This window comes from Malus sylvestris (assembly GCF_916048215.2).
Source record: "Malus sylvestris chromosome 4 unlocalized genomic scaffold, drMalSylv7.2 SUPER_4_unloc_4, whole genome shotgun sequence".
Taxonomy (NCBI): Eukaryota; Viridiplantae; Streptophyta; class Magnoliopsida; order Rosales; family Rosaceae; genus Malus; species Malus sylvestris.
The window spans coordinates 31,441-43,892 of NW_025920896.1; the positions used below are offsets into that span (position 1 = coordinate 31,441).

General features: G+C 42.8%; 39 non-coding genes and 1 pseudogene across 39 annotated transcripts; all 40 read right to left on the reverse strand.

Annotated features, from left to right (window-relative positions):
• Window positions 1–40: 40 nt before the first annotated feature.
• Window positions 41–159, reverse strand: LOC126613022 (5S ribosomal RNA). The gene has a single exon (XR_007619570.1). It is a non-coding gene; the product is annotated as a 5S ribosomal RNA (ribosomal RNA).
• Window positions 160–356: 197 nt separating this feature from the next.
• On the reverse strand, window positions 357–475 carry LOC126613023 (5S ribosomal RNA). Its single transcript, XR_007619571.1, has one exon. It is a non-coding gene; the product is annotated as a 5S ribosomal RNA (ribosomal RNA).
• A 197-nt stretch (window positions 476–672) lies between these two features.
• Window positions 673–791, reverse strand: LOC126613024 (5S ribosomal RNA). Its single transcript, XR_007619572.1, has one exon. It is a non-coding gene; the product is annotated as a 5S ribosomal RNA (ribosomal RNA).
• A 197-nt stretch (window positions 792–988) lies between these two features.
• Window positions 989–1,107, reverse strand: LOC126613025 (5S ribosomal RNA). Its single transcript, XR_007619573.1, has one exon. It is a non-coding gene; the product is annotated as a 5S ribosomal RNA (ribosomal RNA).
• Window positions 1,108–1,304: 197 nt separating this feature from the next.
• On the reverse strand, window positions 1,305–1,423 carry LOC126613026 (5S ribosomal RNA). Its single transcript, XR_007619574.1, has one exon. It is a non-coding gene; the product is annotated as a 5S ribosomal RNA (ribosomal RNA).
• Window positions 1,424–1,620: 197 nt separating this feature from the next.
• Window positions 1,621–1,739, reverse strand: LOC126613028 (5S ribosomal RNA). Its single transcript, XR_007619575.1, has one exon. It is a non-coding gene; the product is annotated as a 5S ribosomal RNA (ribosomal RNA).
• Window positions 1,740–1,936: 197 nt separating this feature from the next.
• LOC126613029 (5S ribosomal RNA) lies at window positions 1,937–2,055 on the reverse strand. The gene has a single exon (XR_007619576.1). It is a non-coding gene; the product is annotated as a 5S ribosomal RNA (ribosomal RNA).
• A 197-nt stretch (window positions 2,056–2,252) lies between these two features.
• On the reverse strand, window positions 2,253–2,371 carry LOC126613030 (5S ribosomal RNA). Its single transcript, XR_007619577.1, has one exon. It is a non-coding gene; the product is annotated as a 5S ribosomal RNA (ribosomal RNA).
• A 197-nt stretch (window positions 2,372–2,568) lies between these two features.
• LOC126613031 (5S ribosomal RNA) lies at window positions 2,569–2,687 on the reverse strand. The gene has a single exon (XR_007619578.1). It is a non-coding gene; the product is annotated as a 5S ribosomal RNA (ribosomal RNA).
• Window positions 2,688–2,884: 197 nt separating this feature from the next.
• LOC126613032 (5S ribosomal RNA) lies at window positions 2,885–3,003 on the reverse strand. Its single transcript, XR_007619580.1, has one exon. It is a non-coding gene; the product is annotated as a 5S ribosomal RNA (ribosomal RNA).
• Window positions 3,004–3,200: 197 nt separating this feature from the next.
• On the reverse strand, window positions 3,201–3,319 carry LOC126613034 (5S ribosomal RNA). The gene has a single exon (XR_007619582.1). It is a non-coding gene; the product is annotated as a 5S ribosomal RNA (ribosomal RNA).
• A 197-nt stretch (window positions 3,320–3,516) lies between these two features.
• LOC126613035 (5S ribosomal RNA) lies at window positions 3,517–3,635 on the reverse strand. Its single transcript, XR_007619583.1, has one exon. It is a non-coding gene; the product is annotated as a 5S ribosomal RNA (ribosomal RNA).
• A 197-nt stretch (window positions 3,636–3,832) lies between these two features.
• Window positions 3,833–3,951, reverse strand: LOC126613036 (5S ribosomal RNA). Its single transcript, XR_007619584.1, has one exon. It is a non-coding gene; the product is annotated as a 5S ribosomal RNA (ribosomal RNA).
• A 197-nt stretch (window positions 3,952–4,148) lies between these two features.
• On the reverse strand, window positions 4,149–4,267 carry LOC126613037 (5S ribosomal RNA). Its single transcript, XR_007619585.1, has one exon. It is a non-coding gene; the product is annotated as a 5S ribosomal RNA (ribosomal RNA).
• Window positions 4,268–4,464: 197 nt separating this feature from the next.
• Window positions 4,465–4,583, reverse strand: LOC126613039 (5S ribosomal RNA). The gene has a single exon (XR_007619586.1). It is a non-coding gene; the product is annotated as a 5S ribosomal RNA (ribosomal RNA).
• A 197-nt stretch (window positions 4,584–4,780) lies between these two features.
• On the reverse strand, window positions 4,781–4,899 carry LOC126613040 (5S ribosomal RNA). Its single transcript, XR_007619587.1, has one exon. It is a non-coding gene; the product is annotated as a 5S ribosomal RNA (ribosomal RNA).
• Window positions 4,900–5,096: 197 nt separating this feature from the next.
• LOC126613041 (5S ribosomal RNA) lies at window positions 5,097–5,215 on the reverse strand. Its single transcript, XR_007619588.1, has one exon. It is a non-coding gene; the product is annotated as a 5S ribosomal RNA (ribosomal RNA).
• A 196-nt stretch (window positions 5,216–5,411) lies between these two features.
• On the reverse strand, window positions 5,412–5,530 carry LOC126613042 (5S ribosomal RNA). Its single transcript, XR_007619589.1, has one exon. It is a non-coding gene; the product is annotated as a 5S ribosomal RNA (ribosomal RNA).
• Window positions 5,531–5,727: 197 nt separating this feature from the next.
• Window positions 5,728–5,846, reverse strand: LOC126613043 (5S ribosomal RNA). The gene has a single exon (XR_007619591.1). It is a non-coding gene; the product is annotated as a 5S ribosomal RNA (ribosomal RNA).
• Window positions 5,847–6,043: 197 nt separating this feature from the next.
• On the reverse strand, window positions 6,044–6,162 carry LOC126613044 (5S ribosomal RNA). The gene has a single exon (XR_007619592.1). It is a non-coding gene; the product is annotated as a 5S ribosomal RNA (ribosomal RNA).
• Window positions 6,163–6,359: 197 nt separating this feature from the next.
• Window positions 6,360–6,477, reverse strand: LOC126613070 (5S ribosomal RNA). The gene has a single exon (XR_007619618.1). It is a non-coding gene; the product is annotated as a 5S ribosomal RNA (ribosomal RNA).
• A 197-nt stretch (window positions 6,478–6,674) lies between these two features.
• On the reverse strand, window positions 6,675–6,793 carry LOC126613046 (5S ribosomal RNA). The gene has a single exon (XR_007619594.1). It is a non-coding gene; the product is annotated as a 5S ribosomal RNA (ribosomal RNA).
• A 197-nt stretch (window positions 6,794–6,990) lies between these two features.
• LOC126613047 (5S ribosomal RNA) lies at window positions 6,991–7,109 on the reverse strand. Its single transcript, XR_007619595.1, has one exon. It is a non-coding gene; the product is annotated as a 5S ribosomal RNA (ribosomal RNA).
• A 196-nt stretch (window positions 7,110–7,305) lies between these two features.
• Window positions 7,306–7,424, reverse strand: LOC126613048 (5S ribosomal RNA). The gene has a single exon (XR_007619596.1). It is a non-coding gene; the product is annotated as a 5S ribosomal RNA (ribosomal RNA).
• Window positions 7,425–7,622: 198 nt separating this feature from the next.
• LOC126613067 (5S ribosomal RNA) lies at window positions 7,623–7,740 on the reverse strand. Its single transcript, XR_007619615.1, has one exon. It is a non-coding gene; the product is annotated as a 5S ribosomal RNA (ribosomal RNA).
• A 197-nt stretch (window positions 7,741–7,937) lies between these two features.
• Window positions 7,938–8,056, reverse strand: LOC126613050 (5S ribosomal RNA). Its single transcript, XR_007619597.1, has one exon. It is a non-coding gene; the product is annotated as a 5S ribosomal RNA (ribosomal RNA).
• Window positions 8,057–8,253: 197 nt separating this feature from the next.
• Window positions 8,254–8,372, reverse strand: LOC126613051 (5S ribosomal RNA). Its single transcript, XR_007619598.1, has one exon. It is a non-coding gene; the product is annotated as a 5S ribosomal RNA (ribosomal RNA).
• Window positions 8,373–8,569: 197 nt separating this feature from the next.
• LOC126613052 (5S ribosomal RNA) lies at window positions 8,570–8,688 on the reverse strand. The gene has a single exon (XR_007619599.1). It is a non-coding gene; the product is annotated as a 5S ribosomal RNA (ribosomal RNA).
• A 198-nt stretch (window positions 8,689–8,886) lies between these two features.
• LOC126613053 (5S ribosomal RNA) lies at window positions 8,887–9,005 on the reverse strand. The gene has a single exon (XR_007619600.1). It is a non-coding gene; the product is annotated as a 5S ribosomal RNA (ribosomal RNA).
• Window positions 9,006–9,203: 198 nt separating this feature from the next.
• Window positions 9,204–9,322, reverse strand: LOC126613054 (5S ribosomal RNA). The gene has a single exon (XR_007619602.1). It is a non-coding gene; the product is annotated as a 5S ribosomal RNA (ribosomal RNA).
• A 197-nt stretch (window positions 9,323–9,519) lies between these two features.
• On the reverse strand, window positions 9,520–9,638 carry LOC126613055 (5S ribosomal RNA). Its single transcript, XR_007619603.1, has one exon. It is a non-coding gene; the product is annotated as a 5S ribosomal RNA (ribosomal RNA).
• A 197-nt stretch (window positions 9,639–9,835) lies between these two features.
• LOC126613056 (5S ribosomal RNA) lies at window positions 9,836–9,954 on the reverse strand. The gene has a single exon (XR_007619604.1). It is a non-coding gene; the product is annotated as a 5S ribosomal RNA (ribosomal RNA).
• A 197-nt stretch (window positions 9,955–10,151) lies between these two features.
• Window positions 10,152–10,270, reverse strand: LOC126613058 (5S ribosomal RNA). Its single transcript, XR_007619606.1, has one exon. It is a non-coding gene; the product is annotated as a 5S ribosomal RNA (ribosomal RNA).
• A 197-nt stretch (window positions 10,271–10,467) lies between these two features.
• Window positions 10,468–10,586, reverse strand: LOC126613059 (5S ribosomal RNA). Its single transcript, XR_007619607.1, has one exon. It is a non-coding gene; the product is annotated as a 5S ribosomal RNA (ribosomal RNA).
• A 196-nt stretch (window positions 10,587–10,782) lies between these two features.
• On the reverse strand, window positions 10,783–10,900 carry LOC126613073 (5S ribosomal RNA). The gene has a single exon (XR_007619620.1). It is a non-coding gene; the product is annotated as a 5S ribosomal RNA (ribosomal RNA).
• A 197-nt stretch (window positions 10,901–11,097) lies between these two features.
• LOC126613068 (5S ribosomal RNA) lies at window positions 11,098–11,216 on the reverse strand. Its single transcript, XR_007619616.1, has one exon. It is a non-coding gene; the product is annotated as a 5S ribosomal RNA (ribosomal RNA).
• Window positions 11,217–11,413: 197 nt separating this feature from the next.
• Window positions 11,414–11,532, reverse strand: LOC126613061 (5S ribosomal RNA). Its single transcript, XR_007619608.1, has one exon. It is a non-coding gene; the product is annotated as a 5S ribosomal RNA (ribosomal RNA).
• Window positions 11,533–11,729: 197 nt separating this feature from the next.
• On the reverse strand, window positions 11,730–11,848 carry LOC126613062 (5S ribosomal RNA). The gene has a single exon (XR_007619609.1). It is a non-coding gene; the product is annotated as a 5S ribosomal RNA (ribosomal RNA).
• A 197-nt stretch (window positions 11,849–12,045) lies between these two features.
• Window positions 12,046–12,164, reverse strand: LOC126613063 (5S ribosomal RNA). Its single transcript, XR_007619610.1, has one exon. It is a non-coding gene; the product is annotated as a 5S ribosomal RNA (ribosomal RNA).
• A 196-nt stretch (window positions 12,165–12,360) lies between these two features.
• On the reverse strand, window positions 12,361–12,452 carry LOC126613074 (5S ribosomal RNA; annotated as a pseudogene; the record flags this gene model as incomplete).

Here is a 12,452-nt window from a genome sequence, read left to right on the forward strand (position 1 = left end):
GCCGCTAACAATAACTACGAAAATTAAAAAAGAGGTGGGGGGGATGCAACACGAGGACTTCCCAGGAGGTCACCCATCCTAGTACTACTCTCGCCCAAACTCGCTTAACTTCGGAGTTCTGATGGGATCCGGTGCATGTGAGTTGGTATGATCGCATCCGTTATTCTATGACTTGTAATTGTATATAACCATTTCTTTGGCCGTAACCTTTACGCGTGTGAAAATCACACCGCCCCCCAACGATCGCACGAAATTCATAAATAAATGTTCATCACGACCGTCCCTCGAAAATTCAAAAAATATAATTAATAAATAAGCCGCTAACAATAACTACGAAAATTAAAAAAGAGGTGGGGGGGATGCAACACGAGGACTTCCCAGGAGGTCACCCATCCTAGTACTACTCTCGCCCAAACTCGCTTAACTTCGGAGTTCTGATGGGATCCGGTGCATGTGAGTTGGTATGATCGCATCCGTTATTCTATGACTTGTAATTGTATATAACCATTTCTTTGGCCGTAACCTTTACGCGTGTGAAAATCACACCGCCCCCCAACGATCGCACGAAATTCATAAATAAATGTTCATCACGACCGTCCCTCGAAAATTCAAAAAATATAATTAATAAATAAGCCGCTAACAATAACTACGAAAATTAAAAAAGAGGTGGGGGGGATGCAACACGAGGACTTCCCAGGAGGTCACCCATCCTAGTACTACTCTCGCCCAAACTCGCTTAACTTCGGAGTTCTGATGGGATCCGGTGCATGTGAGTTGGTATGATCGCATCCGTTATTCTATGACTTGTAATTGTATATAACCATTTCTTTGGCCGTAACCTTTACGCGTGTGAAAATCACACCGCCCCCCAACGATCGCACGAAATTCATAAATAAATGTTCATCACGACCGTCCCTCGAAAATTCAAAAAATATAATTAATAAATAAGCCGCTAACAATAACTACGAAAATTAAAAAAGAGGTGGGGGGGATGCAACACGAGGACTTCCCAGGAGGTCACCCATCCTAGTACTACTCTCGCCCAAACTCGCTTAACTTCGGAGTTCTGATGGGATCCGGTGCATGTGAGTTGGTATGATCGCATCCGTTATTCTATGACTTGTAATTGTATATAACCATTTCTTTGGCCGTAACCTTTACGCGTGTGAAAATCACACCGCCCCCCAACGATCGCACGAAATTCATAAATAAATGTTCATCACGACCGTCCCTCGAAAATTCAAAAAATATAATTAATAAATAAGCCGCTAACAATAACTACGAAAATTAAAAAAGAGGTGGGGGGGATGCAACACGAGGACTTCCCAGGAGGTCACCCATCCTAGTACTACTCTCGCCCAAACTCGCTTAACTTCGGAGTTCTGATGGGATCCGGTGCATGTGAGTTGGTATGATCGCATCCGTTATTCTATGACTTGTAATTGTATATAACCATTTCTTTGGCCGTAACCTTTACGCGTGTGAAAATCACACCGCCCCCCAACGATCGCACGAAATTCATAAATAAATGTTCATCACGACCGTCCCTCGAAAATTCAAAAAATATAATTAATAAATAAGCCGCTAACAATAACTACGAAAATTAAAAAAGAGGTGGGGGGGATGCAACACGAGGACTTCCCAGGAGGTCACCCATCCTAGTACTACTCTCGCCCAAACTCGCTTAACTTCGGAGTTCTGATGGGATCCGGTGCATGTGAGTTGGTATGATCGCATCCGTTATTCTATGACTTGTAATTGTATATAACCATTTCTTTGGCCGTAACCTTTACGCGTGTGAAAATCACACCGCCCCCCAACGATCGCACGAAATTCATAAATAAATGTTCATCACGACCGTCCCTCGAAAATTCAAAAAATATAATTAATAAATAAGCCGCTAACAATAACTACGAAAATTAAAAAAGAGGTGGGGGGGATGCAACACGAGGACTTCCCAGGAGGTCACCCATCCTAGTACTACTCTCGCCCAAACTCGCTTAACTTCGGAGTTCTGATGGGATCCGGTGCATGTGAGTTGGTATGATCGCATCCGTTATTCTATGACTTGTAATTGTATATAACCATTTCTTTGGCCGTAACCTTTACGCGTGTGAAAATCACACCGCCCCCCAACGATCGCACGAAATTCATAAATAAATGTTCATCACGACCGTCCCTCGAAAATTCAAAAAATATAATTAATAAATAAGCCGCTAACAATAACTACGAAAATTAAAAAAGAGGTGGGGGGGATGCAACACGAGGACTTCCCAGGAGGTCACCCATCCTAGTACTACTCTCGCCCAAACTCGCTTAACTTCGGAGTTCTGATGGGATCCGGTGCATGTGAGTTGGTATGATCGCATCCGTTATTCTATGACTTGTAATTGTATATAACCATTTCTTTGGCCGTAACCTTTACGCGTGTGAAAATCACACCGCCCCCCAACGATCGCACGAAATTCATAAATAAATGTTCATCACGACCGTCCCTCGAAAATTCAAAAAATATAATTAATAAATAAGCCGCTAACAATAACTACGAAAATTAAAAAAGAGGTGGGGGGGATGCAACACGAGGACTTCCCAGGAGGTCACCCATCCTAGTACTACTCTCGCCCAAACTCGCTTAACTTCGGAGTTCTGATGGGATCCGGTGCATGTGAGTTGGTATGATCGCATCCGTTATTCTATGACTTGTAATTGTATATAACCATTTCTTTGGCCGTAACCTTTACGCGTGTGAAAATCACACCGCCCCCCAACGATCGCACGAAATTCATAAATAAATGTTCATCACGACCGTCCCTCGAAAATTCAAAAAATATAATTAATAAATAAGCCGCTAACAATAACTACGAAAATTAAAAAAGAGGTGGGGGGGATGCAACACGAGGACTTCCCAGGAGGTCACCCATCCTAGTACTACTCTCGCCCAAACTCGCTTAACTTCGGAGTTCTGATGGGATCCGGTGCATGTGAGTTGGTATGATCGCATCCGTTATTCTATGACTTGTAATTGTATATAACCATTTCTTTGGCCGTAACCTTTACGCGTGTGAAAATCACACCGCCCCCCAACGATCGCACGAAATTCATAAATAAATGTTCATCACGACCGTCCCTCGAAAATTCAAAAAATATAATTAATAAATAAGCCGCTAACAATAACTACGAAAATTAAAAAAGAGGTGGGGGGGATGCAACACGAGGACTTCCCAGGAGGTCACCCATCCTAGTACTACTCTCGCCCAAACTCGCTTAACTTCGGAGTTCTGATGGGATCCGGTGCATGTGAGTTGGTATGATCGCATCCGTTATTCTATGACTTGTAATTGTATATAACCATTTCTTTGGCCGTAACCTTTACGCGTGTGAAAATCACACCGCCCCCCAACGATCGCACGAAATTCATAAATAAATGTTCATCACGACCGTCCCTCGAAAATTCAAAAAATATAATTAATAAATAAGCCGCTAACAATAACTACGAAAATTAAAAAAGAGGTGGGGGGGATGCAACACGAGGACTTCCCAGGAGGTCACCCATCCTAGTACTACTCTCGCCCAAACTCGCTTAACTTCGGAGTTCTGATGGGATCCGGTGCATGTGAGTTGGTATGATCGCATCCGTTATTCTATGACTTGTAATTGTATATAACCATTTCTTTGGCCGTAACCTTTACGCGTGTGAAAATCACACCGCCCCCCAACGATCGCACGAAATTCATAAATAAATGTTCATCACGACCGTCCCTCGAAAATTCAAAAAATATAATTAATAAATAAGCCGCTAACAATAACTACGAAAATTAAAAAAGAGGTGGGGGGGATGCAACACGAGGACTTCCCAGGAGGTCACCCATCCTAGTACTACTCTCGCCCAAACTCGCTTAACTTCGGAGTTCTGATGGGATCCGGTGCATGTGAGTTGGTATGATCGCATCCGTTATTCTATGACTTGTAATTGTATATAACCATTTCTTTGGCCGTAACCTTTACGCGTGTGAAAATCACACCGCCCCCCAACGATCGCACGAAATTCATAAATAAATGTTCATCACGACCGTCCCTCGAAAATTCAAAAAATATAATTAATAAATAAGCCGCTAACAATAACTACGAAAATTAAAAAAGAGGTGGGGGGGATGCAACACGAGGACTTCCCAGGAGGTCACCCATCCTAGTACTACTCTCGCCCAAACTCGCTTAACTTCGGAGTTCTGATGGGATCCGGTGCATGTGAGTTGGTATGATCGCATCCGTTATTCTATGACTTGTAATTGTATATAACCATTTCTTTGGCCGTAACCTTTACGCGTGTGAAAATCACACCGCCCCCCAACGATCGCACGAAATTCATAAATAAATGTTCATCACGACCGTCCCTCGAAAATTCAAAAAATATAATTAATAAATAAGCCGCTAACAATAACTACGAAAATTAAAAAAGAGGTGGGGGGGATGCAACACGAGGACTTCCCAGGAGGTCACCCATCCTAGTACTACTCTCGCCCAAACTCGCTTAACTTCGGAGTTCTGATGGGATCCGGTGCATGTGAGTTGGTATGATCGCATCCGTTATTCTATGACTTGTAATTGTATATAACCATTTCTTTGGCCGTAACCTTTACGCGTGTGAAAATCACACCGCCCCCCAACGATCGCACGAAATTCATAAATAAATGTTCATCACGACCGTCCCTCGAAAATTCAAAAAATATAATTAATAAATAAGCCGCTAACAATAACTACGAAAATTAAAAAAGAGGTGGGGGGGATGCAACACGAGGACTTCCCAGGAGGTCACCCATCCTAGTACTACTCTCGCCCAAACTCGCTTAACTTCGGAGTTCTGATGGGATCCGGTGCATGTGAGTTGGTATGATCGCATCCGTTATTCTATGACTTGTAATTGTATATAACCATTTCTTTGGCCGTAACCTTTACGCGTGTGAAAATCACACCGCCCCCCAACGATCGCACGAAATTCATAAATAAATGTTCATCACGACCGTCCCTCGAAAATTCAAAAAATATAATTAATAAATAAGCCGCTAACAATAACTACGAAAATTAAAAAAGAGGTGGGGGGGATGCAACACGAGGACTTCCCAGGAGGTCACCCATCCTAGTACTACTCTCGCCCAAACTCGCTTAACTTCGGAGTTCTGATGGGATCCGGTGCATGTGAGTTGGTATGATCGCATCCGTTATTCTATGACTTGTAATTGTATATAACCATTTCTTTGGCCGTAACCTTTACGCGTGTGAAAATCACACCGCCCCCCAACGATCGCACGAAATTCTAAATAAATGTTCATCACGACCGTCCCTCGAAAATTCAAAAAATATAATTAATAAATAAGCCGCTAACAATAACTACGAAAATTAAAAAAGAGGTGGGGGGGATGCAACACGAGGACTTCCCAGGAGGTCACCCATCCTAGTACTACTCTCGCCCAAACTCGCTTAACTTCGGAGTTCTGATGGGATCCGGTGCATGTGAGTTGGTATGATCGCATCCGTTATTCTATGACTTGTAATTGTATATAACCATTTCTTTGGCCGTAACCTTTACGCGTGTGAAAATCACACCGCCCCCCAACGATCGCACGAAATTCATAAATAAATGTACATCACGACCGTCCCTCGAAAATTCAAAAAATATAATTAATAAATAAGCCGCTAACAATAACTACGAAAATTAAAAAAGAGGTGGGGGGGATGCAACACGAGGACTTCCCAGGAGGTCACCCATCCTAGTACTACTCTCGCCCAAACTCGCTTAACTTCGGAGTTCTGATGGGATCCGGTGCATGTGAGTTGGTATGATCGCATCCGTTATTCTATGACTTGTAATTGTATATAACCATTTCTTTGGCCGTAACCTTTACGCGTGTGAAAATCACACCGCCCCCCAACGATCGCACGAAATTCATAAATAAATGTTCATCACGACCGTCCCTCGAAAATTCAAAAAATATAATTAATAAATAAGCCGCTAACAATAACTACGAAAATTAAAAAAGAGGTGGGGGGGATGCAACACGAGGACTTCCCAGGAGGTCACCCATCCTAGTACTACTCTCGCCCAAACTCGCTTAACTTCGGAGTTCTGATGGGATCCGGTGCATGTGAGTTGGTATGATCGCATCCGTTATTCTATGACTTGTAATTGTATATAACCATTTCTTTGGCCGTAACCTTTACGCGTGTGAAAATCACACCGCCCCCCAACGATCGCACGAAATTCATAAATAAATGTTCATCACGACCGTCCCTCGAAAATTCAAAAAAATATAATTAATAAATAAGCCGCTAACAATAACTACGAAAATTAAAAAGAGGTGGGGGGGATGCAACACGAGGACTTCCCAGGAGGTCACCCATCCTAGTACTACTCTCGCCAAACTCGCTTAACTTCGGAGTTCTGATGGGATCCGGTGCATGTGAGTTGGTATGATCGCATCCGTTATTCTATGACTTGTAATTGTATATAACCATTTCTTTGGCCGTAACCTTTACGCGTGTGAAAATCACACCGCCCCCCAACGATCGCACGAAATTCATAAATAAATGTTCATCACGACCGTCCCTCGAAAATTCAAAAAATATAATTAATAAATAAGCCGCTAACAATAACTACGAAAATTAAAAAAGAGGTGGGGGGGATGCAACACGAGGACTTCCCAGGAGGTCACCCATCCTAGTACTACTCTCGCCCAAACTCGCTTAACTTCGGAGTTCTGATGGGATCCGGTGCATGTGAGTTGGTATGATCGCATCCGTTATTCTATGACTTGTAATTGTATATAACCATTTCTTTGGCCGTAACCTTTACGCGTGTGAAAATCACACCGCCCCCCAACGATCGCACGAAATTCATAAATAAATGTTCATCACGACCGTCCCTCGAAAATTCAAAAAATATAATTAATAAATAAGCCGCTAACAATAACTACGAAAATTAAAAAAGAGGTGGGGGGGATGCAACACGAGGACTTCCCAGGAGGTCACCCATCCTAGTACTACTCTCGCCCAAACTCGCTTAACTTCGGAGTTCTGATGGGATCCGGTGCATGTGAGTTGGTATGATCGCATCCGTTATTCTATGACTTGTAATTGTATATAACCATTTCTTTGGCCGTAACCTTTACGCGTGTGAAAATCACACCGCCCCCCAACGATCGCACGAAATTCATAAATAAATGTTCATCACGACCGTCCCTCGAAAATTCAAAAAAAATAATTAATAAATAAGCCGCTAACAATAACTACGAAAATTAAAAAAGAGGTGGGGGGATGCAACACGAGGACTTCCCAGGAGGTCACCCATCCTAGTACTACTCTCGCCCAAACTCGCTTAACTTCGGAGTTCTGATGGGATCCGGTGCATGTGAGTTGGTATGATCGCATCCGTTATTCTATGACTTGTAATTGTATATAACCATTTCTTTGGCCGTAACCTTTACGCGTGTGAAAATCACACCGCCCCCCAACGATCGCACGAAATTCATAAATAAATGTTCATCACGACCGTCCCTCGAAAATTCAAAAAAATATAATTAATAAATAAGCCGCTAACAATAACTACGAAAATTAAAAAAGAGGTGGGGGGGATGCAACACGAGGACTTCCCAGGAGGTCACCCATCCTAGTACTACTCTCGCCCAAACTCGCTTAACTTCGGAGTTCTGATGGATCCGGTGCATGTGAGTTGGTATGATCGCATCCGTTATTCTATGACTTGTAATTGTATATAACCATTTCTTTGGCCGTAACCTTTACGCGTGTGAAAATCACACCGCCCCCCAACGATCGCACGAAATTCATAAATAAATGTTCATCACGACCGTCCCTCGAAAATTCAAAAAATATAATTAATAAATAAGCCGCTAACAATAACTACGAAAATTAAAAAAGAGGTGGGGGGGATGCAACACGAGGACTTCCCAGGAGGTCACCCATCCTAGTACTACTCTCGCCCAAACTCGCTTAACTTCGGAGTTCTGATGGGATCCGGTGCATGTGAGTTGGTATGATCGCATCCGTTATTCTATGACTTGTAATTGTATATAACCATTTCTTTGGCCGTAACCTTTACGCGTGTGAAAATCACACCGCCCCCCAACGATCGCACGAAATTCATAAATAAATGTTCATCACGACCGTCCCTCGAAAATTCAAAAAATATAATTAATAAATAAGCCGCTAACAATAACTACGAAAATTAAAAAAGAGGTGGGGGGGATGCAACACGAGGACTTCCCAGGAGGTCACCCATCCTAGTACTACTCTCGCCCAAACTCGCTTAACTTCGGAGTTCTGATGGGATCCGGTGCATGTGAGTTGGTATGATCGCATCCGTTATTCTATGACTTGTAATTGTATATAACCATTTCTTTGGCCGTAACCTTTACGCGTGTGAAAATCACACCGCCCCCCAACGATCGCACGAAATTCATAAATAAATGTTCATCACGACCGTCCCTCGAAAATTCAAAAAATATAATTAATAAATAAGCCGCTAACAATAACTACGAAAATTAAAAAAGAGGTGGGGGGGATGCAACACGAGGACTTCCCAGGAGGTCACCCATCCTAGTACTACTCTCGCCCAAACTCGCTTAACTTCGGAGTTCTGATGGGATCCGGTGCATGTGAGTTGGTATGATCGCATCCGTTATTCTATGACTTGTAATTGTATATAACCATTTCTTTGGCCGTAACCTTTACGCGTGTGAAAATCACACCGCCCCCCAACGATCGCACGAAATTCATAAATAAATGTTCATCACGACCGTCCCTCGAAAATTCAAAAAATATAATTAATAAATAAGCCGCTAACAATAACTACGAAAATTAAAAAAGAGGTGGGGGGGGATGCAACACGAGGACTTCCCAGGAGGTCACCCATCCTAGTACTACTCTCGCCCAAACTCGCTTAACTTCGGAGTTCTGATGGGATCCGGTGCATGTGAGTTGGTATGATCGCATCCGTTATTCTATGACTTGTAATTGTATATAACCATTTCTTTGGCCGTAACCTTTACGCGTGTGAAAATCACACCGCCCCCCAACGATCGCACGAAATTCATAAATAAATGTTCATCACGACCGTCCCTCGAAAATTCAAAAAAATATAATTAATAAATAAGCCGCTAACAATAACTACGAAAATTAAAAAAGAGGTGGGGGGGATGCAACACGAGGACTTCCCAGGAGGTCACCCATCCTAGTACTACTCTCGCCCAAACTCGCTTAACTTCGGAGTTCTGATGGGATCCGGTGCATGTGAGTTGGTATGATCGCATCCGTTATTCTATGACTTGTAATTGTATATAACCATTTCTTTGGCCGTAACCTTTACGCGTGTGAAAATCACACCGCCCCCCAACGATCGCACGAAATTCATAAATAAATGTTCATCACGACCGTCCCTCGAAAATTCAAAAAATATAATTAATAAATAAGCCGCTAACAATAACTACGAAAATTAAAAAAGAGGTGGGGGGGATGCAACACGAGGACTTCCCAGGAGGTCACCCATCCTAGTACTACTCTCGCCCAAACTCGCTTAACTTCGGAGTTCTGATGGGATCCGGTGCATGTGAGTTGGTATGATCGCATCCGTTATTCTATGACTTGTAATTGTATATAACCATTTCTTTGGCCGTAACCTTTACGCGTGTGAAAATCACACCGCCCCCCAACGATCGCACGAAATTCATAAATAAATGTTCATCACGACCGTCCCTCGAAAATTCAAAAAATATAATTAATAAATAAGCCGCTAACAATAACTACGAAAATTAAAAAAGAGGTGGGGGGGATGCAACACGAGGACTTCCCAGGAGGTCACCCATCCTAGTACTACTCTCGCCCAAACTCGCTTAACTTCGGAGTTCTGATGGGATCCGGTGCATGTGAGTTGGTATGATCGCATCCGTTATTCTATGACTTGTAATTGTATATAACCATTTCTTTGGCCGTAACCTTTACGCGTGTGAAAATCACACCGCCCCCCAACGATCGCACGAAATTCATAAATAAATGTTCATCACGACCGTCCCTCGAAAATTCAAAAAATATAATTAATAAATAAGCCGCTAACAATAACTACGAAAATTAAAAAAGAGGTGGGGGGGATGCAACACGAGGACTTCCCAGGAGGTCACCCATCCTAGTACTACTCTCGCCCAAACTCGCTTAACTTCGGAGTTCTGATGGGATCCGGTGCATGTGAGTTGGTATGATCGCATCCGTTATTCTATGACTTGTAATTGTATATAACCATTTCTTTGGCCGTAACCTTTACGCGTGTGAAAATCACACCGCCCCCCAACGATCGCACGAAATTCATAAATAAATGTTCATCACGACCGTCCCTCGAAAATTCAAAAAATATAATTAATAAATAAGCCGCTAACAATAACTACGAAAATTAAAAAAGAGGTGGGGGGGATGCAACACGAGGACTTCCCAGGAGGTCACCCATCCTAGTACTACTCTCGCCCAAACTCGCTTAACTTCGGAGTTCTGATGGGATCCGGTGCATGTGAGTTGGTATGATCGCATCCGTTATTCTATGACTTGTAATTGTATATAACCATTTCTTTGGCCGTAACCTTTACGCGTGTGAAAATCACACCGCCCCCCAACGATCGCACGAAATTCATAAATAAATGTTCATCACGACCGTCCCTCGAAAATTCAAAAATATAATTAATAAATAAGCCGCTAACAATAACTACGAAAATTAAAAAAGAGGTGGGGGGGATGCAACACGAGGACTTCCCAGGAGGTCACCCATCCTAGTACTACTCTCGCCCAAACTCGCTTAACTTCGGAGTTCTGATGGGATCGGTGCATGTGAGTTGGTATGATCGCATCCGTTATTCTATGACTTGTAATTGTATATAACCATTTCTTTGGCCGTAACCTTTACGCGTGTGAAAATCACACCGCCCCCCAACGATCGCACGAAATTCATAAATAAATGTTCATCACGACCGTCCCTCGAAAATTCAAAAAATATAATTAATAAATAAGCCGCTAACAATAACTACGAAAATTAAAAAAGAGGTGGGGGGGATGCAAACACGAGGACTTCCCAGGAGGTCACCCATCTAGTACTACTCTCGCCCAAACTCGCTTAACTTCGGAGTTCTGATGGGATCCGGTGCATGTGAGTTGGTATGATCGCATCCGTTATTCTATGACTTGTAATTGTATATAACCATTTCTTTGGCCGTAACCTTTACGCGTGTGAAAATCACACCGCCCCCCAACGATCGCACGAAATTCATAAATAAATGTTCATCACGACCGTCCCTCGAAAATTCAAAAAATATAATTAATAAATAAGCCGCTAACAATAACTACGAAAATTAAAAAAGAGGTGGGGGGGATGCAACACGAGGACTTCCCAGGAGGTCACCCATCCTAGTACTACTCTCGCCCAAACTCGCTTAACTTCGGAGTTCTGATGGGATCCGGTGCATGTGAGTTGGTATGATCGCATCCGTTATTCTATGACTTGTAATTGTATATAACCATTTCTTTGGCCGTAACCTTTACGCGTGTGAAAATCACACCGCCCCCCAACGATCGCACGAAATTCATAAATAAATGTTCATCACGACCGTCCCTCGAAAATTCAAAAAATATAATTAATAAATAAGCCGCTAACAATAACTACGAAAATTAAAAAAGAGGTGGGGGGGATGCAACACGAGGACTTCCCAGGAGGTCACCCATCCTAGTACTACTCTCGCCCAAACTCGCTTAACTTCGGAGTTCTGATGGGATCCGGTGCATGTGAGTTGGTATGATCGCATCCGTTATTCTATGACTTGTAATTGTATATAACCATTTCTTTGGCCGTAACCTTTACGCGTGTGAAAATCACACCGCCCCCCAACGATCGCACGAAATTCATAAATAAATGTTCATCACGACCGTCCCTCGAAAATTCAAAAAATATAATTAATAAATAAGCCGCTAACAATAACTACGAAAATTAAAAAAGAGGTGGGGGGGATGCAACACGAGGACTTCCCAGGAGGTCACCCATCCTAGTACTACTCTCGCCCAAACTCGCTTAACTTCGGAGTTCTGATGGGATCCGGTGCATGTGAGTTGGTATGATCGCATCCGTTATTCTATGACTTGTAATTGTATATAACCATTTCTTTGGCCGTAACCTTTACGCGTGTGAAAATCACACCGCCCCCCAACGATCGCACGAAATTCATAAATAAATGTTCATCACGACCGTCCCTCGAAAATTCAAAAAATATAATTAATAAATAAGCCGCTAACAATAACTACGAAAATTAAAAAGAGGTGGGGGGGATGCAACACGAGGACTTCCCAGGAGGTCACCCATCCTAGTACTACTCTCGCCCAAACTCGCTTAACTTCGGAGTTCTGATGGGATCCGG